Here is a 14,835-nt window from a genome sequence, read left to right as displayed (position 1 = left end):
TGTGCTGCCACTTCTGGACACATGCTGCTGCCACCATTCTGATGCTGTCACCCGCCTGCTGCCTCTACAGCAATTTCTACAATGGGGCTTATTGGGCTGCTGGAATGTACGGTACATGTTACATTTTTAAAAGGATATGCATGCCACTGGCGCTATCACACTGCTGTTTTTGGGTTATGCTTGCTACTGTGATCTGCCACCCTCTTGTGCTGTATGCCACCCACTGATGCTGCCTCTCTCCCTACTCTGTCATGGGGCCACTATTGTCCCTGTTACTGCCACTGCTGTTGGCCCCCATCCCTACTCTGTTATGGTGCCACTGTTGTTCTTGTTTGTCCTTGTTGATATCATTTATTTTTCTGTTCTTCTTATCCGTCTTTAATAGCCTCTTTGATCAGTATTTATAAGCAAAAAGCAGGAGTGGGTCCAAAACACAAAAGAGATGCAAATATTTATATTATATTTTATGTCTGCATTGGACCCACTCCTGGTTTTGGCTTACAATTACTGACTAATTCGTAATGAATCGAATTTCTTGTCAAAGTTCGGCGAATTGGCCGAATCAAATTTTTTAAAACTTTGCTCATCTCTAGATTTTATGTTGCTCTTTGAAACTTATTTTGCAGGATCCCGGTAAAGAACCAGGTTGTCAATATGTTCTTTATTGTTTTGGGCATAGTCCCACCACCACAATTTGTCACTTAATATTCCGATAGGCGCCACAGACAGTCCATCCCCTTCGGGGTGGCATCTACTATGTTCATCAACACTGGTGTTTGATCAGATATGACCATGTCTACCACTGTGACAACTGCAGCAAACGGGGCGAGACCAGAAAATAGTCAATGCTCGATCATAATTGCTAGGCTCGAGAAAAGTGCAACCAATTGCAAGGCTCGAGAAAAGTGCAACCATACATCTACTAATTGCGTGGATTCTATTAATGATTGTAAGGAGAGAGATTCCAGTCAGTCCTTCCAAATATCATTTGACTGCTCTTGCTGTACTGCTTTCTATCTTCTGATCTATTTTGTACTTACTTAAAGTCCCCTTCTATCAAGATACCAATGTCCCCTTCCTGCAAATTGTTACTCTCCATGGAAAGAAAAAACGGTTTGGCTTGTTCATATTAACTCTATGGGTATCTTCACATGTAGCAAAATTGCTGTGTATTTTCTGTAGCAGATCTGTCCGAAATCCACAGTGGGGGAAAAGCCCCAAATCGTGTGGATTTTGTTGTGTTAACGCTGTAGATTTGACACAAATTTCACCCTCTGCATTGCAAAGGTTGAAATCCACAGCAGACATCTGCAACATAAATTGACATGCTGCGAATTTAAATTCCGCACCAAACGTCATATTAGGTACAGATTCCAGTGGAGACACAATCACCAGCACTTGGATGGGATTTTTTAAAATCTCACCTACTTTGCTACCATTGTATATTTATGCAACAATAGAACATGCCTTTAAATAAAGTTTCAGGGCTCTAATTCCAGCTTTGCAAATCGACCTGAATTCCACAAGGCTAGAAAAAAATGTTTTTAAGCTTTTCATCTATTCTTCTGTATCGTACTATTATCTTACCGTATTTTTCTTTTTATATTGCTGTTTAAATTTTTTTTTAAATCATACGTTGTGAGTGTGTAAGTTATTGTTAACCAATATTTGATGTAAACATGCCAAAAAAAAAATAAAAAAAAATTAACTCTTTCTGATAGCAAAGTGTACTTGTCACATGGAAATATAATTAATTTTTTTTCATCAACAGTTCTCCATGTGTTCAGCTGTTTCTGTGACAGACCAAACTCTAGGCTTACTCCCCAAGGAAAATTACATTTAATCACAGGTTGCAAATCTCTATAAAGAAAGGAGATACAAAACTAACAAATATGTTCTGGTTGTGCATGATCCTTTCCATTCAGCTGTCTGGCTGAGCAGCTTGCTAGCTAGAATTTGTGCTAATTTTCTATGATGAAAAGCCGCTTTTCTCTAGGGAACTACCTACAGTCTTCAACAGTGGTCAGGTCTGGCAGTTTTATCATGCACACTAAGAGAAGACATAATCAATTCCCTGGTTGGCACTTTACACTGAATACCTACTTTTTCAGCTCGATAGCAGGACTAAATTAGTTATTTAGCAACCAGATCCTAATTTAAAGTGAGTCAGTGCCTTGACAGGAATCATTGTTCAAGGCTTTTCTCCTTTTGCCTTCCTATAAGAGGTCCACAAATCCCTGGAAGGTGATAAATAGACAATTAGAAAATAGATATATTTTGCTTGATGTGCAAAGCTCCTTGGCGCTGTCAGACCCACAATAAAGGGGGCTTCTGTAAATTGGTGGGCAATGAAAGCCAGCTGTACTGTCATCACTTCTGTAGACATGCTGCCATATGTGGCCATTTATAGGACATTCTCAAGAATAGATTTCACCAGCAAGACCAGAGGGAGCTAAAAAATACTCGATAAAGCTGACTGCTCTTCATTTAACAAGAATAAAAATATCTAATGGAGTGTAATGAGGAATATACTTCATTTCTTGCCATGCTTTACTTTAATATGCTACCTTAAATACCAAAGGTAACTTTTCTAGATGGTAAGTGGAAATGAATATAGCCACACTGAATCAAGATTATGCCCTGTAAGTAGCTATAAATATTATGTACACGATAATGACTGTGTATAATTAACTCAGAATAGAAGGAGGAAAATAGAAATAAATTACCATGAGTCCGCCTGTAGCACAATGCCCACATATTAAATTTTATTGTAATGCAATTGGGAACAAAAGTAAATCAAATGTATACATTAAGATAACATCAATGGACAAGTTACTGTAGACCGTTATTTTTGTATTATGTTCTATATTACAATATGGATTCATCTCATGCAAAACACTTATACAGTACTTACTGCATGGTATGATATGGACCTGCAGGAAAAAATATGTATTTCTAAGTAAAGTTAATTATGATTATTATAAAAAATTAATGCATAATTAGAAAATGGCATATTTAAATCATGTTTTCATTATAAAAACATTTTTAAACATTTAGGCGCTCTTTTTATTTTTTATGCAGTTACCAATTGTCTTTGCTAAAGTACTGGAGGGTGTTTATATCTCACCCAGATTGCTTAGGCTACTTTCACAGTTGCGGGAAGGAACTCCGCCAGGCTGTTCCGGCAGGTAAATAGCCTGTCAGACCCGTACTGCCGCTATGCGCGCGTGCTCCCGGACTACCGCTCCGGCCCCATTGACTATAATGGGGGCGGGCCAGGCGGCCGGAATAAAACTACGACATGTCGTAGTCAATTGGGCCGGAGTGGTAGTCCAGGAGCACACTTGCACTAGTGGCAGCACTGATTCAGCAGGCTGTTCCGGCGGGTGAAGTTCCTTGCTGCTAGTGTGAAAGTAGCCTTAGATGGGTGAGATAAAAGGAATTCAAAATGCTTTATGGTTTCAGCAAACGATAGTTTTCTGTAACTGGTTTATTCAGCCTTTGTTTATAAGCTGATTTTTATTTTATTTTTTATGGTAAGAAGGATTGGTAGAGGGACCTACTATTCTACCCACACCAGTAAAGTTATTCCCCCTAGACTGAGGTATTCTCTGGTGTGGTCACTGGTATTGTTACTGGGGAATAAATAGATGCCTCAGACTGTCAGACTGGGTCAGAGTCTTGAAGCTGGTAGAGCTGTCTCCTCTGAAAGCCTGATCTCCTTGTGACGTGTACCTTGCTGAGGTACTGTTTAGTAAGTGCCCAGACGGGCAAGGTCTTTGATTTGTGCTTATTTTGGTGACGTGGCCTCACCCAAGTGATTGCACAATTTAGGCCTGTATAACACCAACAAATTATCTGAGCATTATCTGTCCAATCAGACCAATAGTTGGCGTGTATAATAAAAGATCTGTGTGTAATAGGCCATCTGACCAATGATTGGTTAGAAAATCTGTCAGATAATCTGTTGGTGTAATATAGGCCTTAGTTGTCCTGGAGTTTGCTTGATGCTATTAAAAAACCTGAAATGGACTGTAACCGCCGGCCTTGTTCACACACACAGATCCCTGCACCATATGAAACCAATTATAACACAATAGTCTAAATCTTGGTTTTCTCAGCTCACTTGTTAAGTTTGCTGTATAGATTGGGAGAAAATGAGCAAAGTAATCTCAATATAATTAGAGGGTGAGTGGTTTAATGATAGCTCTGCTGTATTGTTGGAGACCTAGATAAAGCAAAATAGTTACACATAGCTTAGCTAGGATTTCTTTGACCAGGGTAAAAGATGCATAGTTGCTCCCTACTCCATCTAAAATTTCCATTCCATTTATTTGAAAGGAGCTGGTTTGACGTTCTCTGGACAGCCTGGTGGCCATGAACTTCCCTTTGTAGAAAAAAACTAAACAAACGCTCAATTGAAATTCTTGGTATTCTGGTGCTGCTCTAAATGGAATTAAATTAGGAATTGTATTTTAAGCAACATCAATATTTATTAACTAGAAACATGGTTAAGGTGTGGACATGGCATGCACTTCATCAGGTTCATACTAGGAATAAACTGTGAAGGGGCCACAATGCTGAAGTGTTTCATTCTCCAGATTGCAGAACAAAAATACCTCCACACAAAGGTTACATATTACCACCACATATTAACTGAATTGCACCATTTGGTTTCTGAATCATGCCACTATATGGATACCAAATGTTATCACTACATAGTAACTGAATAATACATTCCTACAGTTATTAATAATACCACTACCCAGGGACCAAATAATTACTCTACACCATGCCAACATATAGCCACCAAAAAGACCAATATAACCAGTAATATCACTGCACAGTGCGCATATAGTGGATATGTACCAGTACAGAACTGGCTACTGAGTATAATAAAGTGGTAGACCTATAAGTAAATACAGTTTAGTTACATGCAGTGACTCTAAGGTCCCCTTTCCCCTAACATTTCCATTCAGTCCAGAACATCATGGTGATTTCTTCAGGCCATGACATATCTATGCATCTGTCATATGTTTAATGCCCCACACATTAGTACCTTATTATATATTAGTGCCTTACATAGTAACTGTAACTCCTTATTGGCCCATAATAGTAGCCCCCCTTTGTGTCTCACACACTAACTGTGCCCTCTTAGTGTCTTCCACACAATAATAGTGTCCAATGCCTGCCTCCTACACTGTAATTGTGCTCCCAAATAGTATCTATCTATAGTGTCTATTCCATGGCTCTCTCCATGCTAGGAGAGAAAACTCCTCATTAAGACAATTCCTCTCCAGTGCCATGGACAATTCCGGAGTGCATCCATGTGATTGGCAGCATCATGCTGTTCCCTGCTTCTCTGAGCATGACTGAGTAGATAGGCACCAGCCAAACAGCATAGTAAATGGAGCTGGAATTACTGATGGAGATGTTCGGCTGGTGCCCCCATTCTGTTCAGTGTTTACTACACCCATTTACAGCACTTACTACACCACGGTTCTGAGGTACTAGTCAGAACCAAAGCAGAGTTCAGATCCAAGTTTTAAATTGGTTTCTAGTTTAAAAATCAAACACCGAAGTTATTTCCTGAAGTCTTGCGAAACTTTGGGAATCACTGACTGTCTTATTGGAGGCCATACATCTTAATGCTGTACGGAGATGGATCTCTGTTCAGCATTAATCCAAATGTATGATGCTCTCTCTGGTTGGCGTAAATGATCTCGCTGAAAAAGTTGCTGTGCTAAAAGTCCAAACAAAGAACCAGGACAGAAGGCACAATATATTAGGTGAATTCAAAAATTATATCCACAAAACCTGAAGGTCTATGGCAAACATGAAATGCAGACCACACAACATTTTTTTCTTCTGGCTTTTCAGTTAATTTGGTGGAGTATCTTGTCTTTCTGGTTTATTCTGGTTTATAAAAAAAAAATGCAGTTTGCTGGAGCCTTGGTGCATTTTCACATCACCTTTGTATATAGGGGGAAAATGCTGTCTCTTCACCTAGGATCTGTCTAAAAATGGGTGCAAATTGGCGCATATAGGGTTTATACAATTTTTTTAACTTGCTTGAAAATCGGTGGAGACCAACAGAAATGAGAGGTGGGAAAAGAGCATGGCAGAAGATGCAACAAGTTAAGCCTAAAATGTTCCTTGATTCTTGCGTAAAATCATAACTCAAAGTAAGCCAACCAGTACAGAATTAGACAAAAGTGTCTAGCCATACACCACATTTGTCATCCAGCTTGAGTCACTGTGGTGCAGGTGTAGACAGTCGGTCTAGATTTACACCATCTATGTTTAGTAAATTTGCCCCGTTTGCAAAAAATGCCCTAAAAAGTCACAAAAAGTTTGTAAAAAAGGCATGTGGTTATTCTGACATTTTTACAGCCCTTATATAGTACAAAATGGCTCAGAACTTTTACTTTGCTCTAGTTTACTTTGTAAGACACGTGGCAGTTTGCAATATTTCTAATTCCTTAAATGCAATGAATACAATTATAACGCACATATATTTTAGTTGGTTTTATGATGAGTTATGATCATGTCACATTTTTATTCTTTAATTGGATTCACTTTTTAATCCGACCATGAGCTTCCAACTTAATCCTTGCTCAGTTTTAGAATTAGCAAGTGTTTACTTGTTTCCAATTATCACTAAAATTTAATCATGGAACTGTAGAGCACAACAAAGTAATAGAGATTAGTGGATGTAAATAAAGACAGAACGACTAAAACAATGTCACCTATATTAAACAAGATTTCTAGAAAAGAATTTAAACTCACACATGGACACACTGAAATGAAAACCTCTGGGGATGTGAGAACGTAGCGTCCGGCTATTACAGAATCATTTAAATTTAAATTAAAATGGTAACTGTTTGCTGCAGAAGAAATAGGTGGTGTTATAATTGCAGTTTGTGGGAACCATCCTCTAGGAAATGCAACAATGACTAAAAATACTAATACCTTTCCTTACAAACACAATAATTCTATAAAGCCAAAATGTCTGGGATTACATGATATTCTTTAATGAAGCACATGTCTTGCATAATGATAGCTTGTAATTCTCATTTAGGTTTCAGGGCTTGATTTCATTTTGAATTATATACATGGAACAAGAGATGAGTGAATCGATTCTACACAAATCAAATTCATTACGAATTTCCCAATAGCTTTGGTTTTCAGCAAATCTAAAACTTTTGGAATTCATTCCGCATGAATATCAGAACAACGTTTTTTCAGATCAGAAGACAGAGAAGGTTAAGAAAGATAATCTATGACCTCAAACAGAGCCTTGGGTTGGAGGGCTTGCCCATAATGCCTTGCAGTCAGCATCAGCCAATCATGAGGGACTGTAGGTGTGATGAGTTTGGACAAAGACACTATATAACATCCCAACGGGGAAATGCACGTGTTTTCTGGGGTTAGACATAGGAGTGAGAGGACATCTGGTAGATATAGATCTTAAGGCTTGTTTCACACTAACGGTAAAACAGATCCAGTAGGCTGCTCCGGCCAGGAACAGCCTGTCGGATTCATCCTTGGCAGGCCAAGCCATGGGCTGCCGCCACCCTGTCTGGCCCTATTGACTATAATGGGGTACGGCGGAGATCCAGCCACAACCTGGCAAAAAATGCAGATGAAAACTGCTGCCTGACATACCACTATGCATTATAGTTATTTAGGAATTTTAGTGGAAATAAATATATCAAGTTAATTAAAGTGTGCTCTAATCTGACGTATTGTGTCAGCTTTATTGCAAATATAGTGAACTCTGTCAGAGTGAAAAAAAAAAAAAAAAGACGTTGATAAAGTTAATTGAACAATTTTGGTTTCTCAGAGTGCACCCCAACCTGGCATATTGTTCTGCACATCAGTTATATCACAATTATAGTAGACCATTGAAAAAATCGTCCAAGTGATAATTTTATTTTATATTTTCCAAAGCTAATAAAATAAATTCAGTTAATCAAAGTATTCTCTAGTCTGACGTATTGTTCTGCATCACAGTTATTTCACAATTATAGTAGATTCTGTCCAAGTGACCATTGAAAAAAAATGTCAAAGTTAGGCCTCATGCACACGACCGTTGTGTGCATCCGTGGCCGTTGTGCCGTTTTTCGGAAAATGCACCGTTTGGCAGCCGCATCCGTGAGCCGTGTTTCCTGGCCGTGAAAAAAATATGACCTGTCCTATTTTTTTCACGGCCAACGGTTCACGGGCCCATTCAAGTCAATGGGTCCGTGAAAGAACACGGATGCACACAAGATTGGCATCCGTGTCCGTGATCCGTGGCCGTAGGTTTTAGTTTCATACAGACGGATCCGAAGATCCGTCTGCATAAAAGCTTTTTCAGAGCTGAGTTTTCACTTCGTGAAAACTCAGATCCGACAGTATATTCTAACACAGAGGCGTTCCCATGGTGATGGGACGCTTCTAGTTAGAATACACTACAAACTGTGTACAAGACTGCCCCCTGCTGCCTGGCAGCACCCGATCTCTTACAGGGGGATATGATAGTACAATAAACCCCTTCAGGTGCGGCACCTGAAGGGGTTAATTGTACTATCATATCCCCCTGTAAGAGATCAGGGCTGCCAGGCAGCAGGGGGCAGACCCCCCCCCCTCCCCAGTTTGAATATCATTGTGCGGCCCCCCCCCTCCCCTGTTGTTAACTCGTTGGTGGCCAGTGTGCGCACCCCCCTCCCTCCCTCCCTCTATTGTTTTAATACATTGGGGCCAGTGTGCGCGACCCCCCCCCAACCCCCCCCTCCCTCCCTCTATTGTTTTAATACATTGGGGCCAGTGTGCGCACCCCCCCAACCCCCCCCTCCCTCCCTCTATTGTAATAATAGCATTGGGGCCAGTGTGCGCACCCCCCCCCCCCCCCCGATCATCGGTGGCAGCGGAGTAGAAGATTTTCATACTTACCTGGCTGCTGGCTGCTGCGATGTCTGCGTCCGGCCGGGAGCTCCTCCTACTGGTAAGTGACAGCAATGCGCCGCACAGACCTGTCACTTACCAGTAGGAGGAGCTCCCGACCGGACACAGAGATCGCAGCAGCCAGCAGCCAGGTAAATATGAATCTTCTACTCCGCTGCCACCGATGATCGGGGGGGGGGGTTGGCGCACACTGGCCCCAATGCTATTATTACAATAGAGGGAGGGAGGGGGGGGGGGGTTGGGGGGGCGCGCACACTGGCCCCAATGCTATTATTACAATAGAGGGAGGGAGGGGGGGGTGGGGTTGGGGGGGCGCGCACACTGGCCCCAATGCTATTATTACAATAGAGGGAGGGAGGGGGGGGGGGTTGGGGGGGCGCGCACACTGGCCCCAATGCTATTATTACAATAGAGGGAGGGAGGGGGGGGGTGGGGTTGGGGGGGCGCGCACACTGGCCCCAATGCTATTATTACAATAGAGGGAGGGAGGGAGGGAGGGGGGTGCGCACACTGGCCACCAACGAGTTAACAACAGGGGAGGGGGGGCCCACTGGCCACCAATGAGTTAAAAACAGGGGGGGGGGGTCTGCCCCCTGCTGCCTGGCAGCACCTGCCAGGCAGCAGGGGACAGTCATGTACACAGTTTTTTTTGTATATTCTAACCTGAAGCGTCTCCATCACCATGGGAACGCCTCTGTGTTAGAATATACTGTCGGAAATGAGTTTCACGATGTAGCTCATATCCGACAGTATATTCTAACATAGAGGCGTTCCCATGGTGATGGGGACGCTACAAGTTAAAATATACCATCGGATTGGAGAAAACTCCAATCCGATGGTATAACAGAACTCCAGACTTTACATTGAAAGTCAATGGGGACGGATCCGTTTGAAATGGCACCATATTGTGTCAACATCAAACGGATCCGTCCCCATTGACTTGCATTGTAATTCAGGACGGATCCGTTTGGCTCCGCACGGCCAGGCGGACACCAAAATGACTTTTTTTTCATGTCCGTGGATCCTCCAAAAATCAAGGAAGACCCACGGACGGAAAAACGGTCACGGATCACGGACCCACGGACCCCGTTTTTGCGGGCCGTGAAAAAAAACTGTCGTGTGCATGAGGCCTTAATTAAATAAATTCAGCAGATCAGACTGTGCCTGGCATCATTTTGTGAATCAGTTATATAGCAATACTATTATACAGCGCACATTTAGTGGATAGATGGCATGACTTCTGATTATTTTTCATTATAACTAAAGTTAACACTAAAATGTCTGGTTAAAGACAAGATAGCAAGAGATGGGGTAATGTAAAACAAAACACCTGTGTCATGTTATCCACCAGAGAGAATGTGAGTGGCTGCAGTGCAAGCAGCAGCACCATAACGATGAGCGGCATAGGCAATATTCAAATTCGCTAATTTTTGGCCGAATATTCGGCATAAATTCACAAATGTGAGAATTCGTGATCTCCAGTCATTGTTTACTTGATTGCGATAATCAGCAATGTAAAATATTTGCGATACATTTGCGATTACAATAGTCAACACTAGGCGCGAATACGAATATATAGCACTATAACTTAAAATTTGCAATTCGAATATTCGTGCTCAACACTACTACACCAGCCTTCTGGTCAGCAGTAGCAGGCCACAGTAGTAAACAGCATATTATTGCAAGGGAAGCAGCTAACATTGTGGAGTATATGGCTTATTCATCATCTCAGTCACATCAGGATGATGTTGATGTTACTTCTGATTTAGAGGATTAGGTTTAGGATATGACTGACTGATATGCATAGCTGCGATGGTAGTCATTGTAGTAGCATTTGTAGCCATGTTCATAGTCAGTGGCATCCTAAGGGGGAAGTGGCGTGCTAAGGGGGTGGGGGCGGTCCTCACTGGGTTCCCGCATGCAGGGGGGTGCCAGACGCAATGATAGCCTCCATCAATGCAGACTCAGCACTGGCCGCTCAGCTCCTCACGCTCCTTCGCTCCTCCAGCATGCTGCTCCTTGCTCCACCATTCAGTCTACAGACACAGGTCATGCTGCTGGCCTGTGTGGGAGGAGCTTAAAGTCTGGGAATCTGCCTAAGCTCCTCCTACATAGTGCTGGACTTCGATCTGTGTCTGCAGGGGAGAGCTGGATCTGAGCTCAAGGAACGGGACAAAGTAAGTAGGTACTGTGTTTTTAGTTTTTTTTTAACACAGAGGAAGCAGAGATGGCATTACTACTACAAAGAGGGCACAGAGGGCATTACACTATTAGGGGGGCATTACTACTATGAAGGGGCACAATGGGCATTATTACTGTGAAGGGAGCACAATGGGGATTATTATTATGAAGGGGGCACAATGGACATTACTACTGTGAAGGGGAACAATGGGCATTACTACTGTGAAGGGGGGACAATGGGCATTATTACTATGAAGTGGGCACAATGGGCATTATTACTATGAAGTTGGCACAATGGGCATTACTACTAGGAAGGGGGCACATAGGGCATTACTACAGTGGAGGAGGCACAATGGGCATTGCAACTGTGAAGAGGGTACAATAGGCATTACTACTATGAAGGCGGCACAATGAACATTACTACTGTAAAGGGGGCATAATAAGCATTACAACTGTGAAGGGGGGTACAGAGGGAATTTATCCTATGAACAGGGTGGGCATAAGTTATCGGGCACAGAGTGGGCATTATTACTGTGAAGGGGCACAATGGGTATTACTACTGTGAAGGGGCACAGAGGGTATTACTATTGTTATGGGAGCACAGTGAGGGCATAACTACTCAGAATGGGCACAGATAGGGCATTACTACTGTGAGGGGGCACAAATACCATGATGGGGCACAATATGGGCATAACTACTGTGAAGGTTGCACAATGAGGGCAATACTACTGTGAGGGGGTAATTATTATTTTTTAAGTATTGGGGGGGGGTCGATGCCAGAGAAAGGACTCGCCCCGGGTGCCAAACACCCTAGGCACGCAACTGGTCATAGTAGTTGCACTTGGGAAAAATATACAGTGGGAATCATTAGAAGGCACGGAACCCATGACATATCAGACTGAGAAACGTCTCAGGAATGAAGATGATGATGACTGTGTTGTACAGGATCTGGGAACTGGATAAGAGCAATGAGGAAGTGAAGAAGACATCAGAGGAGGGTGGTGGTGGCGCGAACAGAACAAAGCCAACGTACAGCCAAAACATCAAAGGAACCTGGGGAGGGGGCAAGGGCAGAACGCTTTTAATATGCTCAACTTGGGAGGAGGTGATGCCACTGCTGCTGTTGGCGTAGGTTCAAAAGTTATGAGACCTAGGGCAAGCTCAGCTGGTGGTGGTGGCAGAAATGTTGCAAACACTGCTAGTGATGGCTGTTTGGGCATCTCCTGTATGGGAATTTTTCTGTACATTGCAGTATGCAAGCTCTACATGCAGAGAACAAGATATGGGCATTCACGACACAAATGTAAGAACTACAGCTCTCCTTCAGCACATGAAGCGACACAACAGGCTCACATGGGACAAATCAAACTGCTCAGCAATATGAGCAAGACCACCCTCCTCCTCACTGTCATCATTCTATTAGCCAGGCCACCTCCACAAGTAGTACATGGCCATTGCCACTGCCTTTAGGCAACTGATGGTGTGTGCTCAGCCAGGTTGCTACAAATTGTTTAAATTACAGTTTAATCACAAACCCAAGGCTGGCTGGTAGACTGAGTACACATACACAAATCTATGCCCTATGCTCTGCTATACGCTTTTCAACACTCTCAACTTAGTGTATCATAAGTGTATTATCAGGAGCAACATCATCACCAGCCAAATTTGATATCATGTGGCGGTGTCTCATGTACTTGTATGGCCATCAGACGTGGATGGTGCACACAGCTCACTTCTATTATACTTTTAGCCTACCAGTGGGCATGGTTGAAGTTGAGTATTACGAGCAATCTGTGTATATACTTAACACAAGTTCATTAGTAGCAGTATACATAATTGTCTCACAAGTAACATTTTCTGATGTGACTAATATTAGCAATGATTTTCAGAAATGTGCAATCAACTTTTATTGTAGATTTTTTTGTGGATTTAGACGAGACAAAAGTTAAATGGAAAATATTTGGAAATAAAATTATTATTGTTACATGTAAATGGGCCTTTAACCCCTTAAGGACACAGGGCGTACAGGTACGCCCTTGTGCCCTGGTACTTAAGGACACAGGGCGTACATGTACGCCCTGTGTATTTTCGATCACCGCCGCGCGGCCGGCGGCGATCGGAACCCTGTGCCTGCTCAAATCATTGAGCAGGCACTTGGGGCAAATGCGTCAGGGGGGGTCCGGTGACCCCCCCCCATGTATGCGATCGCAGAAAACCGCAGGTCAATTCAGACCTGCGGTTATCTGCGTTTCCGGGTTATTCGGGTCTCTGAAGACCCGATAACCCGGAACAGGATGGTCATGGTGGTGTGATTTCACCCCACCAATCACCATCCAGCGATCCTGAGTGGTGATGGTGACATCACCACTCAGGATTGCTTTCTGATTGGTCTGTAGGAGGTCCGGCACGATATTCAAAAGAGGCAGGCGCTCCTCTTCTCCTCCTTTTGTGTTCCGGAGCCGGAGGAGAGAGGAGCTGCCTGCACGTGTCTGCCACCGCTGCCTGCACCCCGATCTGTGCCCCCAGGACCCGATCTCTGCCCCCAGCACCCCATCAGGTACATAGGGACAGCATAGGGAAAGTTTGGGTTAGGCAGGGGAAAAAAAGGGAAAGGTAGTTTTTTTGAATTTTGATTGCATCACCCCAGTTAGGGTGTCTGGGGTCCACAGCACAGCTGTGTGACCCTAGACCTCCCAGGGGTGCTGCCACTTGCCCCCTCCCCCCGCCACTTGACCCCCACCCCCACCTTTTTTGGGGTGCTTTTTTTTTTGTGTACGCTGACTGTGGCCGGCACTTAGCGTCCAGCAACTGTTAGCGCATCGCACACCCTACCGCTGATCAACTTCGGATGGTTAATCAGCGGTTTTGAATTTTTTTTCCCACATTTTTTGCCCTTTTTTTAGTTAGTTTATTTTTTTTTCTGTTAGTTTTAGGGTGAGTTCGTGAACACCCGTGCCCCCACACACACGCACACCAAATAAAGAGTTACACACACGCACATATACACGCAGACACACACTCCCCTATGGCCCGCCGGACGTTCTCGGGTGAGGAGGCATACGCCCAGCTTGCCTCCGACTCCGAGAGTCCCAGTGAGGATGAGGATGACCCCACATTCCTGTTGTCATCCGCATCCTCCTCATCATCTAGCGATGATGATGAGCCCCCAAGGCGGCGGAGACGCCGCCAGGCGGAGCAAGGGGACCGCCATGTTAGGGACCCTGTGGCCCACACTAGTACGAGTAGCTCTGGGGCTCGTACTGGTTTCCCGGCCCACCAGTTAAATCCACCGGAGCACCCTGCCAGTGAACTAGTCTGGTGTAGCCCAGAGCGATATGAGCCCGTGATTCCTGATTTTGTAGGCCAATCAGGAATACAGATTTCCACAGTGGGCTACACTGAATATGACTTTTTCTGTCATTTTTTCAGTGACCCACTGGTAAATCTGATGGTGGAGCAGACGAATCTGTACGCCCAACAGTTCGTCGCTCAACACCCGGGCTCCTTTTTGGCCAGGCCCGGTGGCTGGATGCCGGTCAGTGCAGCCGAAATGAGGACATTTTGGGGCCCCGTGCTGCATATGGGCCTGGTCAAGAAACCCAGTGCCAGGCTGTACTGGAGTGGGGACGTCCTATACCAGACCCCACTTTACAGTACGGCCATGACACGCTCCCGGTTTAAGGCCATCCGGAAATGTCTGCATTA

The sequence above is a fragment of the Bufo gargarizans genome, chromosome 1 (genome assembly GCF_014858855.1).
Source record: "Bufo gargarizans isolate SCDJY-AF-19 chromosome 1, ASM1485885v1, whole genome shotgun sequence".
In the NCBI taxonomy this organism is placed as follows: domain Eukaryota; kingdom Metazoa; phylum Chordata; class Amphibia; order Anura; family Bufonidae; genus Bufo; species Bufo gargarizans.
Note: the sequence above shows the minus strand (reverse complement) of the source record.